Genomic DNA, 14,789 nt, shown 5'->3' with positions numbered 1-14,789 from the left:
CCAAGTTCTCTTTGAAACTAAGTTCTTCCTATACTATTCAATGGAATCTAATTTGTGAATTGAGGAATTAGCTCAATTTACAAATTATAATACTTTCTAAATTATATTCTATAGCATAGTTACTTCCTAACATTAAGCAAAAGTTACTGAAAGAATTTTAGAGATAAACTTGCCATCAAATTATATAGATGGAACAATTAACGATACTAGTTTTACATTTCTGCCAAATCCCTAGGCTTTGTCTACCTCCCACATTTCCAATCTACACCCTTCCCTCCAACTCTACTGCTATATCCATAATCTTCAGCCTGGCCTATAGAAACAGCTTCTAATACACAGGCTTCTATATTCACTGCAGTCAGATTCATGTTTTTTGAATTAAAGTTTGACCATGTTACACCTCTGCTTAAAACCTTTCCACAGCTCCCCAATATTCTTTAAGAAAAAGGCCAAAATCCTGAACAAGATCACATAATTGGCTTCCTGCATTCCTCTCCACCTTTATTTCTCCTTCTCAATGCTCAGCCACATCGGAATCCTTTCAGTTCTTCCTTTTGCTTTTGAGGATGTTATTTCTGCTACCTGCAATGCTCTGACTCATGCTGATTCTTTCCCTCTCAGCCTAAAAGCTACTTCTCTTGTATTTCCCTGACTTGACCATCAACAATGCCCACCATTCCAGGACAGGTTAGGTTTGCTTCTTATATACTCTAATATTACCTTATAACTAACTTCTACCTTAACATTCATCTTAGTTGCAATTATCTGTTTAGTTTCAATCTTTTACAAAGTTGCTGGTTACATGAGGACACAGACCTTATCTGTCCTGTTTACTGTCTTACAGTATCATTTAACATAATACCTGCCATAAGTATCATATAATAAATATATGATGAATAAACAAATCTCATTAAACTGAAGTTAGTCCACGACTTATTGCTGAAAGGGTAGTATAGTACAGTACGTATGTATGGAAGTCTTGAAGACCTCATTTAGAATCTAAGACCTACCACTTACTGTGTGACCTTAAATCTCAAACATTCATTCTTTACATTAATTGGAATACTATCCAAAGCCTACTCTGTCTTCTTTATGCAGTTGTTGGGAAGGGAATAAAAAACAAATCTATTTTTTCTCAACTCTAAAATGCATACTTTTTCACATTAACATTTTTCAAATCAAGAGGAGTCTTATAGTAGATATCAAAACAACCCTGCCTGTCTACTACACAGATTATAATACCTCGTTACTGCCTATCCACATATGAACTTAGATATGACTAAGAATATGCCTTTCATTTGTCACTTTAGTTATCTGTACTGATAGAACCAAATACAGTTGAATTTTAACTTAATGTTAAATGTGTACCTACTTCTTGAAGTGTCTTTAAAAAAATCACTATGTGCACTAAAATAAAAGTTATTATATATGTAGAACTGCCTGTGACATGTGACTTATTTATGGTTTAATGAGTTTATCAAGTGATAATTCTGAGCAAGTACTAAATACTGTTAAATTCTTCTGGATAACTTTCAAAAACAGTTATTTAACTTCTAGTGATATGTCATAATTAGTAAAAATAAAAAGCTGTATGTGCCTCAGAATTATGCTATCAATCCTAAAGTGTCAAAGGTCAAGAGTAGCATATGGCTGTAATACCTATGGCTAAAAGTAATTCAGAGTAATCCTTACAATAATAGATAGTGCTCTTCCCTTCCCCAAGAAAACTATTTGATTTGCCCCCCAAAAGAGAAAAGTTATTAAATAAAAGGGTGATCTTACAACTGATGATCTCTTAGGATTAAGAAAGTATAGTCATGTGCATGAACATGCTCTGAAATTAAGAACTATACAAATAGGTAATTTTAAAGGTCTCCATTGTGTGCTATGTACCGAAAGAAAGTGCTTTACACGAAACTTAACAGTTACTCCCTCAAATATGTACAAAGTCAGTACTTCAAAACAAGAATAAGGAACAGGATCCAATGTCATTCAAAATTTTTCCTAGAGGAAATAAAACATTCCCCCTAATGTTCAATAGACAAAAGTACTTGACTAAATAAATCCACTTCTTTTCCCTCTTCTCACTTTCAGCACTTCCCACATAATCCATAACACTGTTACATGTTGGATACTTTAAAATATTCTCCTGGGGAACCTATTCTAATATCTATCTAACCATTATTACTACTGTTCAAAAGTTCTTTCTTATGTCTAACTCCATTCTTTCAATTGTCTGTTAATTTAATGAAATATTTTATTTGGTTATGTCATTGTAGAGATCACTTATTTTTTATTTTTATTTTACTGAATTTATCTGGGTAACATTAGTTAATAAAGTTATATAAGTTTCAGGTGTACAATTCTATAATACATCATCTGTATATCCTATTGTGTGTTCATCACCCCAAGGTAAGTCTCTTTCCTGTTTTGACCAATAAAATGGGTTGAAGTGACTCTGGTAACTCCAGACTTCGGGCCTTAAAACAGCTGCAGCTTCTACCTTTACATTTTTTTTTTCTTGGAATCCAGCTATCATACTGTGAGGAAGCCCGATTAACTTCACAGAAAAACACGGTTAAGGAGAAACAAGGATCTGGGGGCCAGGGCAAGCTGTGCTCACAGCTGGCAGCCTATATTAACAATCACATGAGTGAGGCCATTTGGACTGCCCTGCCTTCCTAGTGCCCGAACCAGATAACAATATGCAGAAGACTCACCCAGTCAATCCTCAGAATGATCAGAATAAGTTACTGCTGTTTTAAGCCACTAAGCCTTAGGGTAATTTGTTATGCAGCAACTGGTAAGTGAAATACTCACTGTCCTCCTCAGAAATATATTTCAATAATACCAGTGTCAGCACTTAAACAGCCAATAAAAACCAAAAATATTTTTTCTGTGACTACTCAAATATAATTGTGAAAGACTGTGTAAAGCCTGTTTTAATAATTACTAAAAGTTACACTTAGACTTAAAAAAATAAGTCAGCACTTAAAATCAAAATGTGTCATAAAATCACAATGACTATGTATGGATAAAGTTAGTACTAACTGAATTACTAAGTTGGTTTTTTTTTAGTTTTACTTATTTTTACTTTCAATATTATTTTTTATTGGTTTCAGGTGTACAGCGTAGTGGTTAGACAATCACATATTTTCACTAAATCTTATAATAAGAAACCAAAAAAGCATCACTTGAACTTCAAAAAAGAAAGGCAAATAGGTAACTGAAGAGTTTGGTTATGTCAAAATAGAGCATCTTGATTTATCTATGTAATATGGATTACTGTCATGTAAAGAATAGCATACATTAAAATATACAGCACTGAATTACACCAAACATAACATTTTTATCTTATTTAGTAACTTCTTCAAGGAGAAACATTAATTATATTGCTGAAGTATCAGTACAATGGAGAAGCAGATAATATTGATTTCTATATATTTCCAGTTAATAGGAAGTCTGGATTAAAGTCTTGTGTCTTACTTTAAATTTCTGTTACATAAATGTAAAAGTACTGTTATACCATGACATGTGCTGAATACACACAAATTTCAAAGAATATTTTTAAATAAAATAGAGAGACAACTGCTTTGATCCAGTAATACACTGAGTGTCTTATGATTTAAATACTGCAGAGAAAATAATCTGGCATAATTCCTACTCTGATATAATAAAATGTAGAAAATATGGAATTCCACATATTTAATATCATTTCATAATTTCTTAGAGAATAATTCTAAAATACCATATAAAGAATAAAAAATTCTCATGTTTTACCAGACTAACTCTGCAGTATCATTTAATCTAGTAAAAAGCTTTCTGAAAAACTAGATGAAATTCAATGATTTACTCAATTTTAAAACTCAATTTTGCTTTAAGGTAGACACTATGAAAGATACTAGATCCAAAACAAAAACTGTATTTTACTAAAAGAAATTCCCAAAGCAACTTTACCATAAGAGTAGATCTTAACCATTTACAATGACTATATATCTTTTCAGTTACTACTGGAGAATACACATTTAAAAGAGTCTTCATTTTGTTAAGTGACTCCAGATATTCAGCCAACACTGCAGTTTCAACTATGCACAAACCCTTGTACATTCACACAAAGTTACTCTTCAGCTGTAAAGGATCCTTTTTAAAGAGAGAAAGTAAATATAATGAAGGAGAAAGGAACTAGGGGGAAAGAAAAAGCTGCTTTTGTGCCATGTAAATTATTTATTCAGTGAAGCAATGAACTCACTATTTCTAACTCTAACAATCTATCATGGAACTCTAAATAGTGAATTCAAAGACTAATAAAGTTTAAAAACTATCACCATTCAGCAAACTTACTTTTGATTTTTTCTACTTGAAAACATTTTTAACACTGTGAATTATATTTTACACAGTGTACATTTATAATTGATAAATTTTATAATTACACCAAAAGTGTCAATTTTCATCACAGGGTATTAAAAATTAATTATTTTTTGTTATTCCTAATTTAAAAAGCTAATTACAAACATGTTAATTTATCAACCTTTTTATTATTATTATTTGTATCTGTTTAACAATTCAATGCCTTAAACTGGTTCAAGAAAACCTCTCGCCACTGGTGACAGTGACATTCAGATTTATTTCTTACAGAAGTCTCTGGAAGGTAGTCCTGGTTCTTGATGAGCTAGGTGAAGGCTGCTAGAGTCAGATTTCTCTCACAACCATTAATGCTATTTAATTGCATAAATTATTAATAGAGATTAAGTGTTCTCTGAATAAGGACAAATAAGGTCCTTGATTCTTTTTTTAATACTTTTGATTTTTATTGTTGTTCAAGTACAGTTTTCTGCCTTTTTCCCCCTCCCCATCATCCCAACCTTCCCCACCTCCCTCCCATTTCCATACCCCCTTGTTACTGTCCATGTGTCCTTTATAGTTGTTCCTGTAAACCCTTCACCCTTTTCCCCCATTATCTCCTCCCGTCTCCCCTCTGGTCACTGTCAGCCTGTTCTCAATTTCAGTGTCTTTGGTTATATTTTGCTTGCTTGTTTGTTTTGTTGATTAGGTTCCAGTTAAAGGTGAGATCATACGGTATTTATTTGTCTTTTACCGCCTGGCTTATTCACTTAGCATAACGCTCTCCAGTTCCATCCATGCTGTCACAAAGGGTAGGAGATCCTTCTTTCTTTCTGCTGCCTGGAGTCACTGTGGTTTTAATTTGCATCTCTCTGATAGCTAGCGATACTGAGAATCTTTTCATATATCTCTGGACCTTCTGTATGTCCTCCTTGGAGAAGTGTCTGTTCAAGTCCTTTGCCCATTTTTTAATTGGGTTGCTTGTATTCTTAGAGTGGAGTCATGGGAGATCTTTATGTATTTTGGAAATCAAACCCTTGTCTGAGGTATCATTGGCAAAAATGTTTTCCCATATGGTTGGTTCTCTTTTCATTTTAATGCTGTTTCCTTTAGCCATGCAGAAGCTTTTTATTTTGATGAGATCCCATTTGTTTATTCTTTCCTTTATGTCCCTTGTTCTAGGGGACATATCAGTGAAAATATTGCTGCAAAGTCAATATTCAGAAATCAAAGGCATTTTTGTACACCAACAATGAAATATCAGAAAGAGAAATCAGGAAAAAAGTCCCATTTGCTATAGCAAAAAGAGAAATAAAATACCTAGGAATAAACCGAGGTGAAAGACCTATACTCAGAAAACTACACAACAATGAAGAAAGAAATTAAGGAAGACACAAACAAATGGAAACATATACCATGTTCATGGATTGGAAGAATCAACATCATCAAAATGTCCATACTACCCAAAGCTATTTATAGATTCAATGCAACACCTATTAAAGTACCAATGCATATTTCACAAATATAGAACACTTCAAAAATTTATATGGAACCATAAATGACCCTGAATAGCTGTAGCAATTTTGAGAAAGAAGAACAAAGCAGGAGGGATCACAATACCTGATATCAAACTATATTATAAGGCCACCATAATCAAAACAGCCTGATAGTAGCATAAGAACAGACACGTGGACCAATGGAATGGAATAGAGAGCCCAGAAATAAACCCAAGTCTCTACGGTCAATTATATTTGACAAAGGGGGCAGAAGCATAAAATGGAGCATAGATAACCTTTTTAACAAATGGTGTTGGGAGAGCTGGACAGCTACATGAAAAAAAATGAAACTTGATCAGCAACCTACACCATATACAAAAATAAATTCAAAGTGGATAAAAGACTTATGTATAAGTTGCAACACCATAAAAGTCCTTCAGGAGAACATAGGCAGGAAGGTCCTTGATTCTTAAAAGAGAAAAAACCAGTTTTAATCTATGCCGAGGTCACAATTTCCTACATATCTGGGACGATACAGAATTTTTTCTCCTTTCTCATCACAAAGTAATTTACATTAAAAATATTAAAATACTTTGCCTTTTGTGTAAATGTCCAAATCTTTAACAAACTTTTTTTGATTGATCATTTTTTTTTGAAGATACACGAAGGTATTCCCTTTATTTAGTTTAAATCATTTACTCACAAAGAGATAAGTAGTCTAGCTACAGTCTGATATTACTCTAACTTGAAGCTTTGTTTCATAGTAAGTTAAATATAAACATGTATAAATTTATGTATTAATCTATACTCCTAAAATTCAAGAAAGGCTAAAGCATTTTCTTACTTTAGCTATTTGTCCCCAAAATTGATTGATCATTTTAACTTCTAACCCACACAAAAAACTCTTTAAAAAAGTTTTATTGTTGTTCAAGTACACCGGTCTGCATTTAATCCCCACCATTCCCCCGCAACCCCAGCCACCCCCACCTCTCTCCCCTGCTTCCACCTCCCCCCTTGGTTTCATCCATGTGTCCTTTAGAAAAAACTTCTTTTGAAGAGCTATATACGTGTCTCCTTATACTTCAATTCTCTATTAAAAATTGTTTGAAATCCATAAGTCTCATCAAGTGTTTATATGATATAATTTGACTGGACTGTATTCTATAATACTTGAGGTAAAATATCCAAAGAGTAAACCAGATATCTTGTTCCACTGGCCTAGCTTCCTCCCTTCTCTAGGTATATCTAATTCTCCCTGCTTCTCCTTTCCTTCCAGACAAATGACCAGGTAAGATACCAGCACTGATCCTCCTTCTTTAAACCATTTTATAGTAGAATGAGAATTAGAACTGGGAGATCCACACAAGCTATGTTACTAACCCAGATACCTACAATTCGTATGGCATAACAGAGACTAGAAACCATGTTTCCAGGCATGGTTTGGAAACATGGTGCTCCCTGCTACATGTCCTGACCAACTTCACAAAAGGATCCTGGAATACACATTGGAGAGTAAAAACGGATAGAGCCTTTCGAAGTACTTTAGCAATATGTACTGTGAGACTTAAAAGAGTTTTACCAATAATTCCACTCCTGGGACTTTATCCTGGGGAAAACTGTCAGACAATATTCATGGTCAGCATTCATAATAACAAAAAATTTCAAGTGTAGCATATGTCCAATAATAAGAAAAGATGGTATATCCACTAAATGAACTATAGTGGAGCAATCTGAAATACTTATGAAAGTTTTATAGTAGTGTTAGAAAAGGTGCTTTCCTATGTTAACTGGTGTGTGTGTGTGTGTGTGTGTGTGAGAGAGAGAGAGAGAGAGAGAGAGAGAGAGTGTGTATGAAAGAGAGAGGAGGAGGCCAAATCTGATTTTAAATAAGAGGTTGTAGGGGAGAAAGAATGATTTTTCTCTAAGAAATACATTTGCTTTAATTTTTTAAATTGGTACTGAACAACTGATCTTCTTTCTCTAGCACTTTATAGGGAACAAAAACCTGCCCTGATAATCACTTTAGAATGGAAATGAGTTTCCTAAACCCCAATAAAACCTCAAGACCCTCCTTATCTAAAGCTAAAAAGCATTTTACTTATGACAATAAGAATAAATAACTTCCAAGTATATTAAGAAAAAATGTTAAAGTCCTCGTTTAAAGCACTAAATCTCATTTCTCAAAGCTTCAAATGATCCTCAGTAGTTAGAGGGCTTTCAAAATTATAATCTTAAAAAATCTGTAAATCTTATCTAATCTTAACCTGAAGGAAAGGGCTGAATTAGCAGAAGTACAGCTGAGGATGGGAAAGTAGTTTGTGCATCTACCATCAAACAAGCAGAGCAGGAAAAAGTGCAAATGATGTATTATTTAAGACTCAAAGTTCTGATAACACATTTATTTATTTTGTAATCTTTAGTGAAAGACCTGGTAACTGACATCACGGAACATGTATGGTTATACCTCTAAGACAGAAATGGTAGTTATGTATAAACTGACAAAATTTATTAAGTTCTCTTACACAGTAAAGAATACCCAGACAAAAAGTCAGTGAAACAAATGTTTATGTTTTTCTAATGGGATTTAAAAAAAATTTAGTTATTATTTAATTATTTTCTTCAACAAGTGGTCTGTTCTCGACTTATCCAGACATAACAGATAAGGATATTAAAATGCCTTATATACCCCCAAAAGAGAAAAGATACAAAAGTTTCATTCATGTATTTATTTGTACTTATTGTTTGCCAAAATAAATAGTATTGCTTCCAAACCCTCTAATTTAAGATAAATTGTTAAGAGCAAGTGCTAAAACATCTTAAAAGCTCTTGTTTCATTCAAATTCCAAGTACTAAATTGACATTGTTCTGTCTTTACTTTGGGTCTGAGGTTTCCATGTATTAACAACTTTTACGGTATTAAGTCTCCCTAACTGGCATTCTGAAAAACTATCTACTTCCTAGAAATAACCATGAGGTAGTTGAAACACCCAAGAGAGCAAGAAATTTCCCATAATTTGTGTTTGTAGGAAGGTCAGAGTCTTTCACACAAGTCACTGAATAGCTTTTTCTTCTGATGGTACAGCGAACAAATTGTAAAGTTACTTAGTGGTTCTTTTGTCATATGGTCCCCTATAATATCCTTATATTTTAACAATGACTGTTCACAACAAACCCAGTAAGGAAATTGTAACTTCTGCTTCAAATTAGCTCTATGTAATTCTACACCAAATCACATAACTTTTTGAGGTTCTCAGTTCCTATCTATAACATAAGCAGATCAGATGAATTTCTTAATGTCCCTTAACACTTTAAAACTCTATACTTAAATTTGTATTTTATTTATCTCAGCCTTACTCAAATCATTTTCAAAAGTGATCCTTAAAGCACTAAGAGTAAAATAAAATGTTCCTACCTTTTCCTGACAGTATACACAGAAAAGTTTTTTAGGCCCTCACAGCATTTTCACAACTCTCCTTAAGATCTAGAGTAGATGATTTCCCTTGTAACATGACGATTCCTATGAATAAATGAGACTGCCTTTGCTAACAGCCTCCTTTTAGACTATCTGTCCCTTAGGTGTTCTGCTTAGTCAAGATGAGCCTCATAACCCGTAATATGGTTTCTCTACACAAAAAGGGATCAGGATTTTGTTTTGTCTTGTCTTTACAACTGTATGGGAAACATCAAGGATTCTGGAAAGCAGTTTTGTGCAACTGGACAACTTAGAGCATGTATGATCTATATTCACCATATTAGCTAAAGATTGTGACAAACTAAGAGGAAAAAATAATTTTAGGGCACTAGTCTACCTTCCTGTCACTAAAACAATTCTAAAAGGCAAAATTAGTACTTATATTTTAAACAGCTTTAATAAATTTAATACATTATATAATGCAACCCCCTCACCCCCCATTTATTTACATCTATCACAATATATGCTTTAATTTTCAACTAAATAGAACTATGGATAAATAGGCTTCAAAGCCCTGTAAATAAAACGACTAGTCAACAAAAATGCCAGAAACTTAAGTGGTTTAGTGAAATAATATGGATGTGGATATTTAGCATATTAGTGGTCAATCTGGGCTTAACAACCTCTCTAACACCCTTCTTCAATTGTTAAAATCCAAACAAGTTCTGGCAGAAAATATTTTTCTTCTAGTCATATCTTATGATCTAAACAAATCTTTAAATATTTTGATTTTGTATATTCTCTTATACTGAATTATTGAACATCTCCTCTATGTAATGCTTTCTATTATTGTCAAATTAATATTTATTAAATCTAAGAACATAAGCTTTAATCACTAAACCACTGATTCCACAAAACAAGAAAAAGTGAATTAAGTTTTCAACCATCCACGACTCCAGCTCAGTATGTTTGAAATAACCCTGAACAACTTGAAATGTCCAAGTTAACAAGAAATTTCGGACAATCCTCCTTTAAAAGGAGGTAAAAGTCTTTTCACCCAAGGTACTGAATAGAATTTTCCTTCTGAAACAATATGTAGGAGGTCTTTGGCCATAACCCCTGGACATGCCCGATCTCATCTGAAACAACGTGTAGTAAGATACAGTGAACAAAATGTAAAGGTAACTATACTTCTTTTGTCATATGGTCTCCTACCACCTTCTAATATTCTAACAATTAATGACTGCAGCTTCTAATCAATGATAACTAGTAAGGACATAGCAGCTTCTGCTACTAAAAGTCACATGAGCCTAAGCATACTCCTAATTTTCAAATAGATTATCAGAACCTAAATCAGAAACTTTAAAAGACTAAATTCAAGGGGTGAGCAATGGGGAAAAGGTGGGACAACTGTAACTGAACAACAATTTAAAAAAAGAATTTTCAATCTTCATTACTGTGAAGTTAAAATAGTAATTAAAAATTAAATACTTTTTAAAGTAGTTTATATTTAAGTATTTTATACTTAAGACTTGACAAATTGGCAACTTACCAGATTTATAAAAATTGACAGAGAAAAACACAATTTAATATATATTCAATACTATCCATAGACTTGAACACATGAAAAACCTCTAATGGTATTAACTACTATGAGACAATCTAGTCTAGTTTATTGATAAAGAGAAAGTTAGATACTTCTGAAAATAGTGCCTTGACTTAAGTTGTCAGGTAATCTGCTTATTATACAACAGAGGTACTTGGATCAAATTGGAACCACAAATACCAACAAACAACCCATGTATTCTGCTTTCTTTTACTGTATGGAAATCACTATGACCCAATAAGGCTGCAGGGAAAAGTATGGAGAAGACAACAAGTCCACCTACACTCAGAAAACTCACCCATCCCCCAGAAAATCTCTGTAATAGAACAAGATAAATGTGGGATTATGCTAAATTGACCCCAAGCTTTGTTCTCCTCAAGGCACATTCAATAAAAAGATCTAAACACACAACTGATTTGACAAGCAAGCATTTAGGTTTACAAAGGAGGTGAAAGGGAAAATCATACTCGTACATCCTGGGTTCTGTGTCAAAGGTCATTTAGCAGTATTTCAGCTACTCCTCACTAAGATATAAAGTGGGCTGAATATAGAAAACCACAAAATCACAGTACATCTGCTTTAAAAGGCATCTCCTCCATCCTTTCCATTATACAAACACATTTTATAATGTATTTGATTACCTTGAATTTCCTAAGAGCTATTCATAGGATGATACTCATTTGCAGGAAACACACACACACAAAAGTACAAGTGGACATAACTTTACAACCACAAAATAAAAATTTTACAATGCTTTAAATTAATATGATGAATTATGAAATTTCAAGTTTAACACAATCCCATAATAAACTACTGAATTTTTATATTTTCTGAAGGGAAATAGAACAGAAATTACAATGCTATCAAAATATATGAAAAGAAATTAGAGCCTTTCAAAGCAAATGAAATATTTTTAAAAAGTGAAACAGAATTGACTGCTTAGGTTATCAAAACACTGAAAATGCTCAACTTAAAACATTAAGTATAATTTAGTGCTAAAATTAATTTTACTTTTTTCTGTGACACAATGTAATGTAGAAAGTTCTCAAGAGCTTCTTAAAACACACGTATTCAAAAAGAGACTTGGAAGAGAGGGATAATAAAAGGGTCAGGTAGGGAACAGGAAACAAATAGCAATCTACAGGGCAGTAGCTAAAGATTTAAAAGAACAAGTACATTTTGTTTGTAACATCTTTGGGGATGTATAATTAACAGCTAGTAAAGAAGAGGTGAACCATGCTGCTACCAACACAAACAAAAATTATGCTCTGCTACAATATACCCAATTAAAAAAAGTGAAGTGGGTTTTTCTGCAGGAAAAAAACCGTAACAATTGGAATTCATACCTTAAGTATGGCTGGAATATGAGGCCAAACTTAAAACTTTTGTATTCATATTCTGAGTATTTTTGAAGCTTTCCAGTAAGATTATCCATATTCAGGAGAAAAAATCATATTTGGCAAACCCAGTTTATATCACTGTCTTTTCAGCAAACCAGATCTAACCTTAACCTATGTTAAAATATGTAGATGATGTGTTATAGAGTTGTACACTTGAGACCTCTATGGTCTTATTAACCAATGTCATCCCAACAAGTGCAATAAAAAAAACAAGCTGTAACTAAAAAAAACAAACCAAAACAAACAAAAAAACCCCACAATGACATTCACCTATTCCATTCCCTATGCTTCCTAATCTATATATCTCCATATAATAGCTTCTTGTTTATTGAGAACTGTTATCAGTCTTCCTCTCCACCCAAACGTCTATACCTTAGATTCTTTCAATGTCCATACAAGTGCAGACAGTGTTTCAACCTAAACATATTCTACTCCTTTCTTAAAATCTGACCCTTTGTCATCATCCAGAACAACCTGACCTCAAAAAATTGTGAACTCAAACACTTTACTCTCTGATCATACTTCTTCCTCTTCTGTATCTTTCATGCCTTCATTTCTACTTTGCCTGATGGAGATCTCCAGTCCTAGAATTCCTCAATTTTCTACCAGTTCCACTCCTAGGCTCATTTCCTTTCCTACTAGCTCTGTTACTAAATAGCAAAAGTCATTTAATCTTCCTTTACAGATGTCAAAACATCTGTAAAATGGCAACAATAATACTTCATATTCACTAATTTATTCCACAAGTATTAGAGCCCATTCAATATGCTGGGCACTGAGAATACAGCAGACAAAACATACCTCCCTCCCCTCAAAATAGAATCCTCCATGGTGAGGATTAAGTGAGTTAATGTGTGTGTGTGTATATATATATATATATACACACAGCATACCATCTGCAACATTTGCCACAGTGTATCATCTAAATTGTTCTAATTTAACACATTAGTTTTCCTAAAACTCATAACCTCAATCCCACATTAATGCAGCATTCTTCTCCCCATCACTCATTTTGGCTACAGAGACCATCTAAGGAAATCATAAATACATATAACAACTTGTTCTATTAAAAATGTATAGTTTCTTGTCACAAGTCAGCTCAGTGTTTATTTAATTTGCCTTTGGTTAGTTTCTTCTCTCCTTTGTGGGGTTTCTTTTTCTTTGCTTTACTCTGAAAAACTGATGCTCCCCAATATCCTGTCTTCTGCCTTCTAATTTTCTCCTCAGTCCATATATTCTCCCTATATGGTCCCATGGTTTCAATCACCTCTCACATACTGATTTTTCCAGCCCAGGGACCCCAAACACTTACATCCACAGCATCAGATTCAAAAAGTCAATTGCCTTGTGAGACCTCCCCATAGGTTATTTCACTATCATCTTAGGCTCAAAATATCCAAAACTGACTTCCCTAGATTCTAAGTGGACCCTTACTTATGTATTCTCTCTTTCGTGCCACATCACCCACGCAGTCACTGCAGCTAGAAACTATGGTGTTAAACTCGTCTATTTCTCCTCCACCCACCATTTCCAAACATCAAGTCCTGCTGAATTTACTATTTACCAACAACAAATGTTAAGAGTCTGAAATTTATTTCCTCTTCTCCATTTCTATTAACACAGCCCTAGTTTAGGCTGTCATCAGCTCTCATTAAGTCAACCAGTTCTGAATGGACTCCCTGCCTCCAATCTTTTTCCCTTCAAATTTATCATCTATGACAGCTAACCAAGTAATCTGTTAAACTTAACTACAAATACAAAAGGTCCCTGCTTAAAACTCCAGAACAACTTCCCAAAGCACAGAATGAAAGACAAAGTTCAAGCTCCTAAAAACGGCATAAAAAAACTTTCCGTGACCTGGTTTCATACCTCTCCATCACTCTCTGTCCCTTTTTCTACTTCTACCACACAGCGCATATCTACTTGCACTTCCAGAAAACATCATGCTTTTCTCACCAATGTTCCTTTGCTCCTGATTTCCCCTAGATTGGTCCCCTTCAGCCATTCCCCTCTGTCCCCCTCATCTAAATTACCATACATACACACACAATCTCTTCCTCTGTGTGTGTCTCTCTCCCCTCTTTTAATACTGAGTTTAGACAGTATCTCTTCCACCAATGCTTTCTTTGGCCATTCTTTCCACTTCTCTGTTTTATAGTGACTGTACATATTACAAATATCTGTTATTGTGACTCTTCCATCATTTCACTCTGAATTCTAGTATGTAAGTGCAGAACCACAACTTTATCCATCACTGTATCTCTAGCAATTACCACAGTGCCTACACAATACAACAGGCAATCATTAAATGTTTGTTACATTACACTAGCTAACCTCATACCAAGAATAGCAAATTCATCATTAACTACCAAACTGTAAAATTATATAAAACAAAATGAAAAGTTAGGTGATTTTTCCTTTCTGATGTAGTACTATTACCAAAATGTTAATGATGGATGGGTTTCAAAAATTAGCTGCAGCTCCACTCAACCAAAACCAGACTTTTAAACTGCTATAGTTTGCCCTGACAGGCA

General features: G+C 33.7%; 1 protein-coding gene across 4 annotated transcripts in view; it reads right to left on the bottom strand.

The window, feature by feature from the left end:
- ZEB1 (zinc finger E-box binding homeobox 1) overlaps positions 1-14,789 on the bottom strand; it is a 184,758-nt gene that overhangs the window by 148,222 nt on the left and 21,747 nt on the right. The window lies entirely within an intron of this gene.

This window comes from Desmodus rotundus, chromosome 4 (assembly GCF_022682495.2).
Source record: "Desmodus rotundus isolate HL8 chromosome 4, HLdesRot8A.1, whole genome shotgun sequence".
NCBI classification, from domain to species: Eukaryota; Metazoa; Chordata; class Mammalia; order Chiroptera; family Phyllostomidae; genus Desmodus; species Desmodus rotundus.
The sequence above is the reverse complement of the archived record's forward strand: the minus strand, read 5'-3'. Positions and strand labels throughout refer to the sequence as shown.